Consider the following 16,553-nt stretch of genomic DNA (forward strand, 5'->3'; position numbering starts at 1 on the left):
AAACTGCCCCACATGGAGATCCATCCCATAGACAACCACCCAAACCAGACACTATGGCAGATGCCAACAAGAGCTTGCTGACAGGATCTTGATATAGCTGTCTCCTGAGAGGCTCTGACAGTGCCTAACAAATACAGAAGTGGATGCTCACAGCCATCCATTGGACTGAGCACAGGATCCCCAATGAAGGAGCAAGAGAAAGGACCCAGGGACCTGAAGGGGTTTGCAGCCCCATAGGAGGAACAACAATATGAAATAGCCAGTATTCCCAGAGCTCCCTGGGACTAATGTTGGGACTCATGGCTTTAGCTGCATATGTAGCAGAGGATGGTCTAGTTGGTCATCAATGGGAGGAGAGGCCCTTGGTCCTGTGAAAATTATATGCCCCAGTATAGGGGAATGCCAAGGCCAGGAAGTAGGAGTGGGTGAGTTGGTGAGCAGGGGGAGGGGGGAAGGGATGAGGGTCTTTGGAGGGAAAACTAGGAAAGGGGATAACATTTGAAATGTAAATTAAAAACATCCAATAAAAATTTAAAAGTATAAAGTTAAAATAAAGAATAAGTAAAGAATAGTTCAGTATTTATTCTTTCATTACTGCCTTATTTCCATTAGTATAATATGCTTAAGATTTATCCTGTGGTAAATGGCAAGATCCTGCTTTTTATGGCTAAATAATATTGCACTCGTGTGTGGAATTTCTGTCTACTCATGTACTGATAGCTATTTAGTTTGTTTTCACATCTTGGTGATTGCATGTGCTCACATCACCTTTGAGCAAAGGGATGTAACTTTCCAGTTGGTTCCCTGGTACTGGGGAGAAGCATTAAAAGAAAGCTTGCTGTGTTCTTACAGGAGGCAAAAGGTAGAAGCAGGGCAGCACTGGGCTATGTAACTTAAATGTGTCCCTAGTGCTACCCTGGGAGATGCAACTCAGTGGGTAGCAACAAATACTCACCCTCATTTTCTCAAACTGCTTAGATAAATGTAAAGCAGTCATGCCTCAATCTGTCCACCAGAAGTACCAAGTATGAATTCCCTTCATAAAGATATTCTAGCCATACTGCATCCATACTAACTAGTATTTCCGTTCCTAACACCAGGAGGCATATTTAGTCTCTGCTTGTGCATACTTTCCATTACTTGCTCTCTTGAGGGATGGTATTTCTCACCAAATAGCAAAGAACACCTTCTCCCTTAAAAGGCCTTGGGTTTATTAAATCTGATTTACAGTGAGTACTATGACAGTTGCCAGATGGTCAATATTCAATTGCTGTTGACCCGTCATAAGTAATCACCATTTCTAAAAGAAAGAGATACCTCCCTAGTTTCAAATCTTCTCAATTGCTATAGACTTTCAGTCAGTTCTGCACAATCTGTCAAAATAAACTGTGCAATTCTTTCTCAGCAAAGCTTGTACCTTGTACCTCACTGTAATTCACGGGGCAGGCATATAGTAGATCCTGACTGCTACTCAGGTTTGAAGTATATAGCTATTTTTCTTACTACTCTGTTGTAAGCACTCTACTAGACAAAACACACTGAATGTACTTTGCATGAAATATGGCTTTCACTGTTACCCCGGAGTCTAGTGAGGCAAAGGGATATATAAGTCACTAATCACAACTAAATAAGTACATTGCAGGAGTTTCATGCAGATAAATCCAGACACTATATATCAGGGAGAAGGAAATGTTACTGAGGAATTGCACCACCTACATAATAAGGTAGACTCTAGGAAGAAGAACGTTCTCCAATCACATGAACAGTTAAATACATGAGGTGTTCAGGGAGATAAGTACTGGCTCTTGCCATCATAGGGCATAGAAGAAGAAAAGGGAGGACCGAGAGGGGCCATGCTAAGGATGTTGGGCTTCATTCATCCAGAAGGTACTAGAGAGCCACTGAAAATTTGGATGCATACCAGCATCATGCTCACATTTGCTGTGCTAAATAGCTCACTCGTGTAGCAGGCTCGTGGAGCACAGATCAGAAGACCTTGAACACACCAAGTCATGCCTATTCATGCCAGTGGAAGCAACAGTGGCCTACACTAGGGTCACAGAAGACATCGGAAGCTCAATAATAGTTGTGAAAACCAGAATGGAAGCCAAATGAATAGCAACTAGTGATCGACTGAAAAAAATGTCCTTTCTGCACCAGCACAAGGAATAGAGCTTGAATCACAGTGCCAACAACCTGGCCCCACAGCTGTCTGCCCAGCACTGTAGCTCTAAGTACTGTGGCAAGTGGAGATAAGGGGACTGCTGGGACTTACTGACCATTTGTAAACCCCAAGTCTGAAAGGAACAAGGCAGACATTGATAGAGCAGCATATCTGAAGCCCTCTTCTGGCTTCCACATGCATGTGCATCACCAGCAGCAGCACCACCACCACCTCCCCCATCATTCATACACATGTAGAATACATTAAGTACATTTCAAAATGTTAGACTGGGAATCCTCGTCACTATACTGTTAATCAAAATTAGGTATGCTACCAAGAGCCTGGAGTATGGAATCCAGGCTGGAATGTTCATCATTTATTAGCCATGAAACTTGAGGCATTTCTTTTTTGCCTTGTAGGAAATACCAAGATAGCACAACCTACCACACAGGTCTGGTGTAGGAATTGAAGATGTGCATGTAACAGTGTGCATGTTAAAAGGTGCCATATGTAAATGTTGACCATTATTCTGTTGACTTGAGTTGCTCCTGCCTTATGTGTGTGTATATATGCACACACACACATGCATGAATGTACACATACATGTGGTACTGGGGATGTGACCCAGGCCCATACCCATGCTAAGGTTCTTTAACTGAGCTATCCACACATCCCTACAACCTTCAAGTTCTTGAATTTAGAAGACTCAAATGACGGTTTTGTGCCTAAGAATCAGTCTTTGGCGACTAAATAAAATATCACTTGAATAGGGCAGCTAGGCAGAAAAGATAAGGTGTCAAAATGCAGAGTCCATCACCCACACACTTCAGCTGTGTCCCCTACACTGCTAAGCAGGAAATGTCTGTCAGGGCTGTATTTTTATTTTATTGTGCAGGTTACAGTGAACAGCAAACTTTCACCATTCCATCAAAACTGGGCATTTGGCCTGCTTTTAGTCACAGAGGCCAGGCCTCACTGCAGCAGTGGTGGGTTGGTGATTTGGGCTTTGTTTATGACTGCGAATCAACGGACTTGTAAATAGAAAAATATTCTCCAGCTCATAGAGACAAATGTTATTTTCTTCAAAGTTTTACACAAATAAAAACGATAAGCAAAGCTTGAAAGGATCATGAGCCATATCCTCTTCCCCTGAAGTACTATTCTGAAGGATACTTCATGTTTGTTTGCATTGGCCGACCAAAAATCAGACCTCAGTGTGTAAGCAATGTTTGCCTCTTCTTCCAGTTCTGCCCCATCTGTGGATGCAAGGGGAGAGTCTGTTGGAATCGTGAACCTTCACTACACTATTCTCCCTTCTCAAGACAACAGTCAGATGTTTTCCATGGGGAACCTTTTAAAATTTAACAATTAGGTAGAAGGGAACTGATGTATTCGCTAATACTTTCATGCTAAGAGCAGACCATTTGTTGGTCCTTCCAAATCTAGTTGCCTATTAACAATGGGTTCTTCTATGTCCTAGAATAAACAAGCAGAGACCTGAATTCAGCTAAGCGTCTTTTCAGGGAGTGCTACCACATATCTGTGGGATAAGCTTGAGCCTGACACTCACCAAATCTCTACCAATGAAAATGCTGGCATAAATTTGGAAATGCTGCATTATTTCTTCTAGAGAGAATAAAGATATTTGTAAGTAGAGATGTCCATTGTTTATCAAAAACTACATTGTTGTTAGTTAAGTTTCAACTACCAAAGGGCACATTATTAAATTAGATTTGCCTAACTAGAAAACCACTAACATATATGTATGTGTATATATATATATATATATATATATATATATATATATATGTATGTATATGTATATGTATATATGTATATGTATATGTATATGTATATGTATATGTATATGTATATGTATATGTATATGTATATGTATATGTATATGTATATGTATATGTATATACCTTAGTGTGTGTATATATGTTCACACACAATGTGTGTGTTGTGTCCTCAGATAAATATTTTAAAGAACTATATTATTTCTTTCTGTATGTAATCATTGACAAAAATCCTTTGGAGAATATCACATACATAACCCAAATATAATACTGAGAACCTAGCGATTTATTTGCATTTTTGAATAAAAAGGGTCAAGTCATTGAACAGATTTCTCTTTACTCTTTTCTCCATGTTTCACTGGGACTTGCAATTGTGCAAGAGCTGAGAGAGGTTAAGGTTGCAAACTATGCCCCTGAAACTCGATGAGGCTAACTTAAACAAATGGGAATTGACCCACCAACTTTGACCTCAGCCACTGCCTGCTCTATGCTAGCATCTGAATGAGACCTTATGAATACATTCTCTAGCAGTGAACATTCAGTTTTATTTTGTTCTTAGAAGTCCCTATTCACTTAGCCAAATTGATCCCATCACATTTCTTTTTAGAAATTTACATTCATCTTATAGGATTAAACATCCACTATAGCTCAAAAAAAGTACACAGTCCTCAAATTTAGACACAAAATAGTATGTAAGTCCTAGGCGTTTTATTAAAATTTTCTAATAGCTATGAAGCTATTCTAAAGTGCAATACACATGTGCTAGACTCTTACTGCCCTCACAGAAAAGTCTATATTACAGGAAATCTGTTCAGGTGCACAATGGCCTTCAGTAATATACTTAGGCAGAAGAAAAAGTGAAGAAGAGCAGCTTCATGATCAGATCAGTGTTCACTGCTGTCGGTGTAGAGATTGGGTTGGCAGAGGGTAACAGGCTTTCAGACAGCACCATAGTAAAGAACGAGACACTGAGGGCAGGAGCCCAGTTTTTCAGAGAATGTAACAAGCACCTCTGGGGGAAAATGATGAATTTAAGAGATATATGCACAAAGGTTGGGGATGTAACTCAGTTGCTTCTAGCATGTGTAATACAAAAGCAGCTTTGGTAGCACACACTTGTACATCGGGAAGAATAGAGATAGAGTCAGGAGGATCAGAAGTTCAAGGTTAGCCTTGACTACATAGGAAGTTCAAGACTATCCTGAGCCACATAATATCCTGTCTGGAAAGAATGTTTAAAAAGATATATGAGCAGCAGAATTACTAAGTCATAGACAGAAATCAATGGGTGCCTTTTCAGGAGAGCTGTAGAGAAAGGAGGTTTAAAAAATATTAATTCCTCTAATCGAAGAAGTAGTAAACATTACATTTATCTATTTGTGTTTGTACATTGTGGAATTTCTAATATGCATATGGAGCCTAAGGCAAGCCCAGCAGCCCCTGTGAAAGGGTTTGAACTCAGGATGAATGCTGGTTCTCCCGGACTACTCTCCCACGGATGAGACCAGTGTAACCAGGCAGGGCCAACAGAACTGCACAAGGTTCAAGTGCCAAGTCCTGGGGTGAGGCAAGGCAGTCGAAGGAAAAATGAGTCACAGAGTCAAAAACTTTAAAGAGATTGAGGGAGTTCTGAATCGGAGTCTGAGATAAGCCGGGGTGAATGGTTCAGGACAGAAGTCATGAATTCTGAAAGAATGAGGGAGGCCTGTTTTCCTGCAGCGTGGGCAGGTTGGTACAGGCAAGTACCTGATAGCTTAACAGCAGTGAGCAGGCCCAGACACCCTGTGTGGAATCCCTAAGCCAAAGTGTCTCTGCCCAGAGAGCTGAAAAAAAAAAAAAAGTACATTCTTATAATTAGAGCCGAGTTTCATGATTGTGTTTCAGTTTCCCAAGATGAGCCCCTGGAATACCAAACATTATTTAGAAGCAAAATCCCCCAAGTCCTCCCCATCCCCTCAAAATGCACAGGACGTATGAGTTGCAATCCTGAAGCCTAAATCTAAGGCTATCTATTGGCTGACCATTTCCAAAAGAAAAATCCTCTAAGCTATAAACACGGGCTGCTGCGCTCATTGTGTTTACCAGGTAGCAGATTAATTACAGACAACTGCCAGGCAGTGTCTTAGAACACAGCCTTTGCTCTGCGCCTTTGCTGTAATGTGATACAGGTCACACACTTTACCCCAGAGAGATGGCTACTTTAAAACAAGTTTGGGCTCAGACCTCTGTCATCTATGTTGCTGTCTCAGGCTCCCTCCCCACAAGGTACATAGTGGCCTTGTGCTAGGAACAGACAAGAGAATAGGGAGAATATGAAATGTTTGCCTGCTGCACCCACCACCAAATATAGTCCCAGCAATCAAAAGAAAATATTTCAGGAGGAAAAGACTCGGGAAGGGAAATCCAAGCCGGGAAAGGGTCACTAATCCCAGTTGTCTCTCACTATTTCCTGTCCTGGATAGAGGCTGACCTGCACTCTCACCCCCAGCACCCTCCTAAGCCTTCTATTTCTGGGAGCCTTTGCCACCCAGGACCCTACTGCCTTCAGTCATGTGATTGCCTTAGCACTTGTGTGTTGTTTGTAGGCGATCCTTTGTTTTACCAATATAACACTAAGAGTCTTCAAGTGGAGTTTTAGAAGAGAAAGACTATATAAAGGCAAGGGAATTCTGTTGCCCAGGACTAAAACCCTAAGATTCTTGGTTCTAAGATGAGATTCCAAAAAAGAGCTTTTGAGATAGACCAGCCTCAGCAATAAGCAAGGAAGACAAATCCATAGGTTCCATCCTAGACGTACTGAATCTTACTTAATTTGGGGGCTAGGGCTAGCCATCTACCCACTGACAATTCCCTATGGGACTCTGATGTTTGCTTAGGTTTAGTAACATGTAGCTTGAGTGTCACCTCGCTAGCTTGGGAGTCCCTCCCCCTCCCATACTTACCTTGGGCAGAATTACAAGTGGCCAACCCTACACTTGGCCCAGTGGCCACCATGTCCTAGCATAACTTGTCTAAGAGTTAATGTTAACTAACAGTCTTGCCAGTGACTTCCACATGTTTGCCTGTTTTCTATGTGCTCTACTTTTTACTGGGCACAAAATTCTTCATATTTCATGGATTCCTCATAAGAGCTCCATAAAGTGGCCTTATTTAATATAAAATTTTAGTTTTTAAGAACTGTATGCAATATATTTCTAGCATCCCACCTCCCCAAACTCCCTGCCAGTATCATGAGCACCTGGTAGCATCCTGGCTCCTCTCAGTATGTCTCAGCTCCACCCACTACCTCTACCTCTCCAGCCTCTGAATTTGGCTTTCCTTCCTCTAGCTTCTTGTTCTGTATACCTCAGCAGTTTTGGCCAGAAGCTCTCTTGTCCTCTCGGTCTCCTTCTCTCCTCTTTCTTCTCTTTCTCTCTTAATCCATCCTCCTCCTCTCATGGCCCAGTCTGATTTGCTGGCCATGTTCATTCTAGACTCTTTCAGATGCCTCTGGCTGCTCTCTCCCTCATATCTACAATAGAAATCTTCCCCTCGTCCGTACGTTAGGACAGTCATGTCCTCATTTTCATTCATTTCCATATCTGCCCCCATAGCTGCACTCCATCACTTCCTGTCCCCTTTTTCGCTTTTTACTTAAGCCCAATTTGCACTGCCCACATACTCCTTGGAGTGGGGCCATCCAGTAGAGCATTGTTAACATACTAGGAACAACACCCAAAAAGTGACTGTCCCTCCTTCAGAAGCCATCCAGTGTCCTTAGTTTCTTGGCTAGAAGCAGGGGTTCGTGAGCCTCACCCCCCTCTATGCTGGAATGTTGATTTTGTGCAGGTATTATGCAGGCAACAGTAGCTGCTCTGACATCATTAGGGCAGTGGTCCTGTGAAAACGACACTGTTTCAAAGATTGAAGAAGGATTGATATGGGTGTCACGTTTGTGGCACTTATTCTCTTCAATGTTGTCAGCTGTAAGTTTCTGTGTTAACTGCATAAAGAATTTTCTGAGAGCTGCAGTCACTGGTAAAGCGATATGTGTTAAAAGGGCAGTTTGGTACTATGTCTATTTAGCCGAATAATTATAGCAGGTTGACTTCTAGGTCCTATGAACTCCCCAAATATGTATTAATTGTCAGACTTGCAGTCATGAGTTTCTGCTTGTAGAGAAGGCCTTAAATTCAACAAGAAATTGTGTTTTTTTTTTAAATCTATATAACACGTGTGTCATTATTGCACCTATGGTAGTACCTTGCCATGATGGGCATTATTGTCCACAGGGGTTCCAGCTGGGTAAGTAAGACTATTGAAGATTTATTCCCCTGGAAGCCTGCATAACATTTTCTGGTCCTATAAAAAGCTAGACAGCAGAAAGGAGGCGTCTTGGTCAGTACCAACTTGATTCCTCCATATCCTGAAACCTAAATGTGTGGTGTTCAGGCACCCTTATCATCCTCATGTCCCAGAAGGAAGTGTAGACAAAAGAAGCAGGCTCACTTAGGATATCCAGACTAAGACTAAGACTCTAATATACTCAAAACCTTGATTCCATGGTTCATGTGCCAGATATCATGACTCTGGAAAATTCTCCAAGTCTATGCCAACCCAGCGTCTTGGAGAGACAGCTCTTCTCACACACTGGCCTTTTCATGTGTTATTGCAAGGAAAGATTTTTAACCATTAAGAGCTTTGATTCCTTTGTTTGTAAAAGGGGAGACATAATCACTACAAACCAGTTGTGTATGCTCTCTGGTTGGTGCTCAGTCTCTGCGAGCTCCCAGGCCTACAATCAAGGGGTGCTGCCAAGGGAAGTACTGGCTTCCTTGCATGCTATAAGAAGTTGAATGGTCAGAGAATAGACCAGTTAGCTTTATTGTTTTGGGGTTGGGGACTTTGTTTCAGCTATGTATACTAACATTTAAAACTACATTTGGTTCCCATCTTCTTAAAGAGCAATTTTATAATATTTAAGCACAAATTTCCTTCTAGACCAATGAAGTCTTCAAGTGTTTCATTAGCTTCAGTTGCTTCTCAGCTCTCATACTTGTTTCTTTTTGTATTTCCTGCCCATGATAAAAGTAGCTTGCTGTCAACTAGGTGGCCACTCCTAATCTTTTCTTCTGGTCTTTGTTCTTGCAGAGCATATACAGTGTTTCAATTAGGGTAGAGGCCTTAAACTTCAAGGTAGGATGCTGGACATTTAGTTCAAACCAGCAACATCAGGGCAACAGAGCTGAAGACCGTGAGCAAGGTTGAAGGTAGACAGGTCTGCTTTCTCACTGAGTTTCCTGAGGGCTGGTGCACTGGAGAAGCCAGTATGTAAGTTTTGATGGGAGAGACTTTCTTGTTAGCTTATTTCCTGATGTTTCTTGGATGAAATGAATTTGCTTTTAAATGGATATTTAAATATATTTATAAAGTCACAAAACAACCTCCAAATAACTGTTGACTTAGATGATAGGTGCTAAAGGGATGGGGGAGAGAATCCTGTTTCCTTTCTTTGGGGCAAGTCTCTTTTGGGACTCTTCAGCAGGTCATCTTTCCAAATAATTCCATTTCTCCAGGGTGTAGAACTTTGTTTTTAAATAGGAGTCCGTGTGCTTAATATAAATTGCAATCAGCCTAACGTAGTTACAAGTAGTTACAATTAGTGTACTCTTGCACCGCTTCCATTGTAAATGCCACACATGGCCAGAATTTGGATTCATCCAGCCCAAAAGTTTTAAATAGAACAGAGAGATGTATTGATACAAGAAGTCTGCTGTCATCCTTTGTGACACTCTCTCATGTTGATAACAATTTACAAGGTCCTCTTATTAACATGTCCTGCATTTTGCCTTTTAAAAGGTAGTCTAAATCTTCCTTGAGTTGCAATCTATACAATTTGTACTGTCAGGGGATGTGGTGAGCCACACAGGTTTTACTGCCCACTGCATCCATCCATCCATCCATCCATCCATCCATCCATCCATCCATCCATTTCAAGTCTAACTTCCTTTTGTTTGTCTTGGATTTGACTCTTCGGAGTTTAAAGGTCTGTGCTGAGCTCTTGCCTGTAAATAGCTTTGATCATTATTTACTCTGTCCACATCTTTCATGCCATCTTTATAACGAGGTAAGCTGTGGACTCTACTTTATAAAGTAAATAGACCCTGAATGATCCAGTGCTATGTAGTGTGCTTAGTTAGACATGTGGGGCACACAGCATGTGTCCTAAATATGTGACCACCCTTAGTGGTTCTAACATCCACCTTAACTTTGGCATCTCTTTTAGTTCTAGCTCTTGTGTGTCCTAATGAATAGCAGTCCTTTGACTGTGTCTCTGTGTCTTCTTCTTGGTCCACCATTCTTTCCCACTCTCCATCTGCTCGGCACTTCTCACGGTAGTTCGCCTTTCTCTTGACTCCTTGAACCAAACATCATGTTCTAGATACGGCTGCAACAAAGTTTTAATTTTTTTTCAAAAATTAGATAACATGCAAATTTTTTCTAGCTTATTTTCTATCATTGCACAAAGTTTTCTTGGGCTTTCTGGCCAAAACAGCCTAGTGAGCTGAACTCAGTCCAGAAAGCGCTTTCAATTCCTAGATTACTCTCCAGAGTCCTAGATAACAATACATTTCCCTATTGCTATTGTGTGGGTTTTTCTTTTGTAAATGTTCTACCTTAGTTGAGTATGGGTCACACATCTGTAACCCTAGCCAGGGATAATGTGCAACAAGGACCCATGCTCAAGGCTACCCTACCTGCACACAGAAGCTCTCACTCAAACAGCAGTTTATCAAACGGAGATAACAGTTTTCCCACCGCCCCTACTATGAGACATTGTTTTGTTATTTTTCCCTACATTGACATTTCATTGCTAAGAAGAGGTGAGTATGGAGACACAGAAATACCACTGTGCATACTGCACCTTACCCCATTTATAATACTGAGCAAACGTGGGTTTGAGGAAATCTTCAACTCTCACATGCCCTTAGCCTGAGAAGCGCCCATGTTTCCCTATCCTCTGATTCATTCTGCCAGTTAGCTTCCCTTCCCTCAAACCCTACAGGGACTCATTTACAAATAACAAAAATTTAACAAAATGGAATCTTGTCAAGGGCTTTATAAAAAAAAAAACAACAAAAAAAAACCTCTTTATGAATTCTGTCCCTTAGCTGCTCTTGTCCCTCCTGTGCTTGCTTTCTCAAAGAGCTCCGATAGATTTGTCTGACATGATTTCTCCTCACAGAAATCCTCTGATTTTAGAAAAATTCATGTTAAACTATGACTCTAGATTTACTGGTCAGCTATAAAATAATTCATTTTTCAGGTTCTGCTTTTTGTTTTCAGAGAAATGTTTTCAGGGGTCAGCAAGCTTGCTCAGAGGAGAAAGACGGTTGCTGCTAAGCGTACTGCCCTGAGATTGAGTCCCATGACCCAAATGGTGGAAAGAGAGAACCACTATCTGTAAGTTGACCTTTGACCACATGAATGCTGACATACGCAAACACACAACTACACTAGTAAGCATGCACGAGCACACACAATTAAGTATTAATTAATTAATATGAAAAAGAAATATTTCCATAGAACCATTAAATGTCGCTGCTGGCACGTGAAATCTCACTAATCTGATAGCCTAAACAAGACATGCATGGGGGACAACACCAGCTGACATACTTACATGTCACAAGGCCCCATCTTTAGATGAAGAGCTGAAGATAATCGATGGTTACTGCAAGTGGGAAAAAGTCTACTCCTGGGATAGATTCCATCATAGATTATCCAATCACAAGGGTCATCCCTAAACACACATTCACTGGAGCATCACTAAGTGGACACAATTGGGGGTATGTGTATGTGTAACAATAATAATTGAAGAAGAGGCTGTGTATCAGAGAGGTAGTGGAGGGGCATGCAAGGAGTTGGTGGGAGGAAGGGAAGGGCTAGCAATATTGCCAAATGTTACCCACACGTGAAACATCTCAAAAGTGAAAATTGCATTTAAGAGAAAGTCAATGCTGCCAGTCATAGTCAAGACAGCTGAAATCTCTTTCATGTACAGTAAGGAAACTGAGGCATTTGCTAAGCTTACTTTGCATGTATTAGTCAACAGCTTCAGAAAAGTTTTTAACTGAATCATGCTGAACTGTATTGTCAGATACAATGGGTGTGCTTTCCTCATGAAATACACAGTAGATATTATTTATGCAAGGAAGTTTGAACACTCCAGCTTTCCAGATTGGCTTCCTGCATTTAACTTGTCATATACATTGCTTTCACCTTAAAATTTTCCTTTTGTTTTATTATTCTTTGCACCTATTCTATCTCTGAACTATACAAATTTTCTTCTTGTGAAAATCCAGCTGCCAACATTATTTAGTATTCACCATGCACCAGACTCTGTTCTCAGCCTTTTATTGTAGAAAACCTCAAGTGCAGATTTACAAACTCTGAAGACAAAGAAGAGGACAACTTTGGGCTAAGGTGACAGTGTCCTGATAGAAATAGCATCTGGGTACAGGTATAATGCTTTCTGTTGAGATTAGTGATAAATTCATGCATTAAATGACATCGTGAAAATTGACTGAGCTATTGAACCCTTCAGATGTGTGCAGTTTTCTGTAGACATAGCATAGTTTAATGAATGTTTAAAGAAAAAAAACCCTTCATTTGTAACTTTAAATCAGTTTTGGGTATCTTTATTTACTTTCTTTCTTTCTCTCTCTCTTTCTTTCTTTCTTTTTTTCAAAAAATGATGAAACTGATACAGGTTTAAAAAAGTACTTTGCTGAAGACCGCATATGCACATGTAGACTAAACTAAGATTTGGCCTTTAGTAGTCTGGTTCCAGACCCTTTGTTCTAAGATAGTATCATATATACCTCCTGTCAGAATTGATTCATTTCTTTGCAGCAGCTATTCAGTGTCTAGTCCTGTGATAACCTTTCACCCCCCCCCGGCTCTTACTAACTCTACTTCTTCATAATTCCTCATCACTTATCATTACTTGTCAAAATGAAACAAAATGAAAAGGGGCAATACTGTAATGTCTTCAGTTTCCTGACCTTGCCAGTCTTCCTTGCTGTCCATTAAAAGAAAATAAACTATGAAACCCCTAAACTGCAACTCTAAAAATATTCTCTATTGAAAACTACTGAAAATCCTAACCTGTTCCTAAGAGCAGAAACTGCATTGTAGTGTCATATTTACTCTCAACACAATACGAATTCATACCAGACAAGGTCAAATCCACTTCGTTTAATTTGACCCTTGATTTTTATGTGGTTCTGAGTCATGCAAACCTTGGTAAATAAAGACCAGCCTCTCAAAGACTCCTGAGTGCTAGCTAAGAGTAGTAGAGTCTCAGAAGAAGGGACAAATGGACAGAAAAGAAGAAATACTACTTTTGTGAATTTTCTATCCTCTATCAGATATGTTACTGCAGATCATGTTAGTTATCCCATTTACCTTTTACTACTTCCCTTTAATGTGGTTATTAATCATCTTCGTATTGCACAAGAAAACAGGGCTTAGATATTAATTTCAAACAACAAGTATGGTCTATCACGTTGTTCTAGGATGATCTTCTCCCCGACCCCCTTGGTAAATGGTGCCACCTTTCACCAAGTGAGTGGTGATGTCCATTTTACAGTAGGAATATCAGAAGAAAGGAACATGGTGTAGTACTTTTTATAGACAGCACAAAGCTGCTTTGTGGTAGAAGTACAAGGTGCTTCAAATAAAAGTACTAATCAGCTAATTCTATTCATTACAGTGGATCATGAAGGTGAATCACACTTCCTCTTTTAATCTCTCTTTTAGAGAAAACAAAAGGAAAACAAAAGTTAAAATATTTTAAGCCTTATCACTTTAGAAACAAAAACTCACACTATAACATTATTAGTAGATGATAGAATAATTATAGTAAATTCTAATGAAGTCAAAGTTATTTTAAACCCATGATCCTTTGAGTCTTATCTACTAGTAACAATTGTTTTCTGCACTCCAGATATAGGCAATGCAGCACTCTCCCCTCTATGACTGTAGTGGGAGAAAGCCTAAATTCTGATGCCTTACCCCTTGGCACCAATTCTCACTTTACCTCTTAATAACTATTTGACCTTGGTTTATAACACTGTCTGATTGTTGCAAATAAGAATATATTTGAGTTTCAGTTCAATGGTAATTTTTCAGCATAACTATGGATCATTCGGAATTATGTATCACTGATGCAAAAATTCAAATTGAATTGGCATTCTACATTTGTCTTAGATACATTATTTAATCTATTTGTCCTCAACTTTCTTCATCTATAAACTGGAAATTGTACATTACTAGCAGTGCCTAATTCATGGTCCTGATCAGGATTAAGCAGGGTTGTATATAAACTGTAGTCCTGTCTGATGCAGAGTAATCAGTGCAGCAGGAGCCTCTATTATCATTAATTCCTCTGGTTACATTAATTCAAGCTTGGCTTGGGTTCCGCTTTATGGAAAGTTAAAGAATTACTCTATATCTCACTGGCTATGTGCAGAACCAAAGCAAAAGATTGAGCATTTAACATTTGGTTATGCACACTCACTTTGGATGGCTTACATTTTGCTGGGAAATATATTCCCGAACCCAGCCTTTTACAATCCAGAAACAGTTTCTTCTGCTATTGGTCCATATAAATGACCTTTCCATACAGCAATAATCTTTTATGCTTTTAGAGTCTGGAAATGTTTTTCTTTTAAAAATCCATATACTTCCCCAACTATATCCATCCTTTATAAGCATCTGTTTCTCTATATTTGCATGGCAGGAATCTGTATGTTGTCAGATGCAAAAGAAATGTTAAATTTAAGAACTGGTATGTTTGAGTTTCTTGTAACATGGAGAGAAAGTCCAAACACATAATAAAATGTGGTATACAAGACATTTAAAATACAGTCTATTTGTATCTGCTTTCATGATCTCATTTTGTAAATGTCTACGACTATTTTCACAATTTATACGGGAAGCATGTTGTATCTCTGTCAATTTCAAGCTGGCAGCCAGCCATCTGAATGCTTACCTTCCCATACTTAAACCACAGGGATGTGTGAAGGCTCACATAAGGTCAGTAGCATTGGAAGTATGAAAGAGTCAGAAGACGATGAATGACTCTGAAGAAACTGAGGCAACACTAACAAGTTACTGCACACTTTCAAAGCAAGCAAACATCATGATTTTACCAGTAATCTGTGCTTTAGATTGCTAAAAATTGTTCCTGTTTTTCTTTCCATTGTGAAAGACACTAACTTGGCTTCATGAAACCAGGCACACATGTCATCTCCCACCTCATTTTCTTTTGAGTGTAGGAGGGGAAATATAATACAAACTGTTCTGGTGTACAATAATCTATTTTACAGGTGCATACAAGAAAACCATCCCAGAAATCCTGGAAACACAGCCTTTAGACTTCTTCACATCATTTCTCTCTCACTCCCCTCGTTTCTTTATTGTCAATACCATACAGTCAAAGTCAATTTATGTTTGCAAGCACATGGCAAAAACATTTAGTAACAGTTCCTTATACATATGATTTTTAACGATTGCTACTTTGAAGAAAATAATGCTTTCTACAGCTATGATGATGTATAGATACGATGTCAGTAGGCACAGACAGCTTTTGACTGTTCCCAAGCATAAACCAATTCTTTAAGAAATGGGTTTCTAAATGGGAAGGGAATTTGGTTTCTATTTTTTATGACTTTTATTGACACTTTGCCATGGGGTTATACAAGATTTATCTTTGCAATTGTCAAACCTATTTGCAATTCGATTTCTTGGTATTTTCAGTAGCTCTCTGGAACTTACCACAGGCACCTCAAATTCTGGATCCCTTTATCTTTTCTCTAATCTTGGTGCTCTTTTAATGTTTTCAGGTGTCACTTACCCAGTCCCTTAAGTTCTATGTAGCTGGCATCTTACTTCTCTTCCCCTGGTAATGTCCATGTCAAATCAATTGAATGCAGCTTATTTCACCTTCAAATTGTTTCTGGAATCTATCCCCTCCTCTTTATTCTTTTAGCCATTAATTTAGTTCATGCCCTCTCTACACATTTAAGGTTGACCACTTAATGGTCTCTTAATAGGTTCCTCTGCTTTAACTTTCTTCCATATCCAATCTGCCCTTTATGTGCAAAGAGTTTTCTTTTTAAAAAAAAAATCTGGCTTAAATCCCTCTCTCCCTTAAAATACTTCAGGCCTTCTAAGAGCCTATTGGATCAAGTCTAAACCTTGCAGAAAAAAATATGGAGCCCACAGTCTGCCCCTAACTGATCCCAGCCCTAATGTTGGGAGACCTTATGGACTCTGTTTCTACCTGTCCAAAAGTAAATCCACAGCTAGACCACAAGGATAGTGTGTCATTTCTCTAAGATAGTTGTTCTTAACAGAGTACATATTAACAGAACCTCAAAAAAGACGTTTTTTTTTCTCGATGTGAGACTTACAAATTCACAACCTGTATTAATGGATAGCATAGTCTCCGTTGCCTAGGTGATAAGGGAGTGTGTATGCTTTTATGTGTTTATTCACCCCTTTCCTTCTGTCTGCAATGCCTTCTTTGCTCTCGTCTTGTACTC

Source organism: Mus musculus, chromosome X (assembly GCF_000001635.26).
Source record: "Mus musculus strain C57BL/6J chromosome X, GRCm38.p6 C57BL/6J".
Classification (NCBI taxonomy): domain Eukaryota; kingdom Metazoa; phylum Chordata; class Mammalia; order Rodentia; family Muridae; genus Mus; species Mus musculus.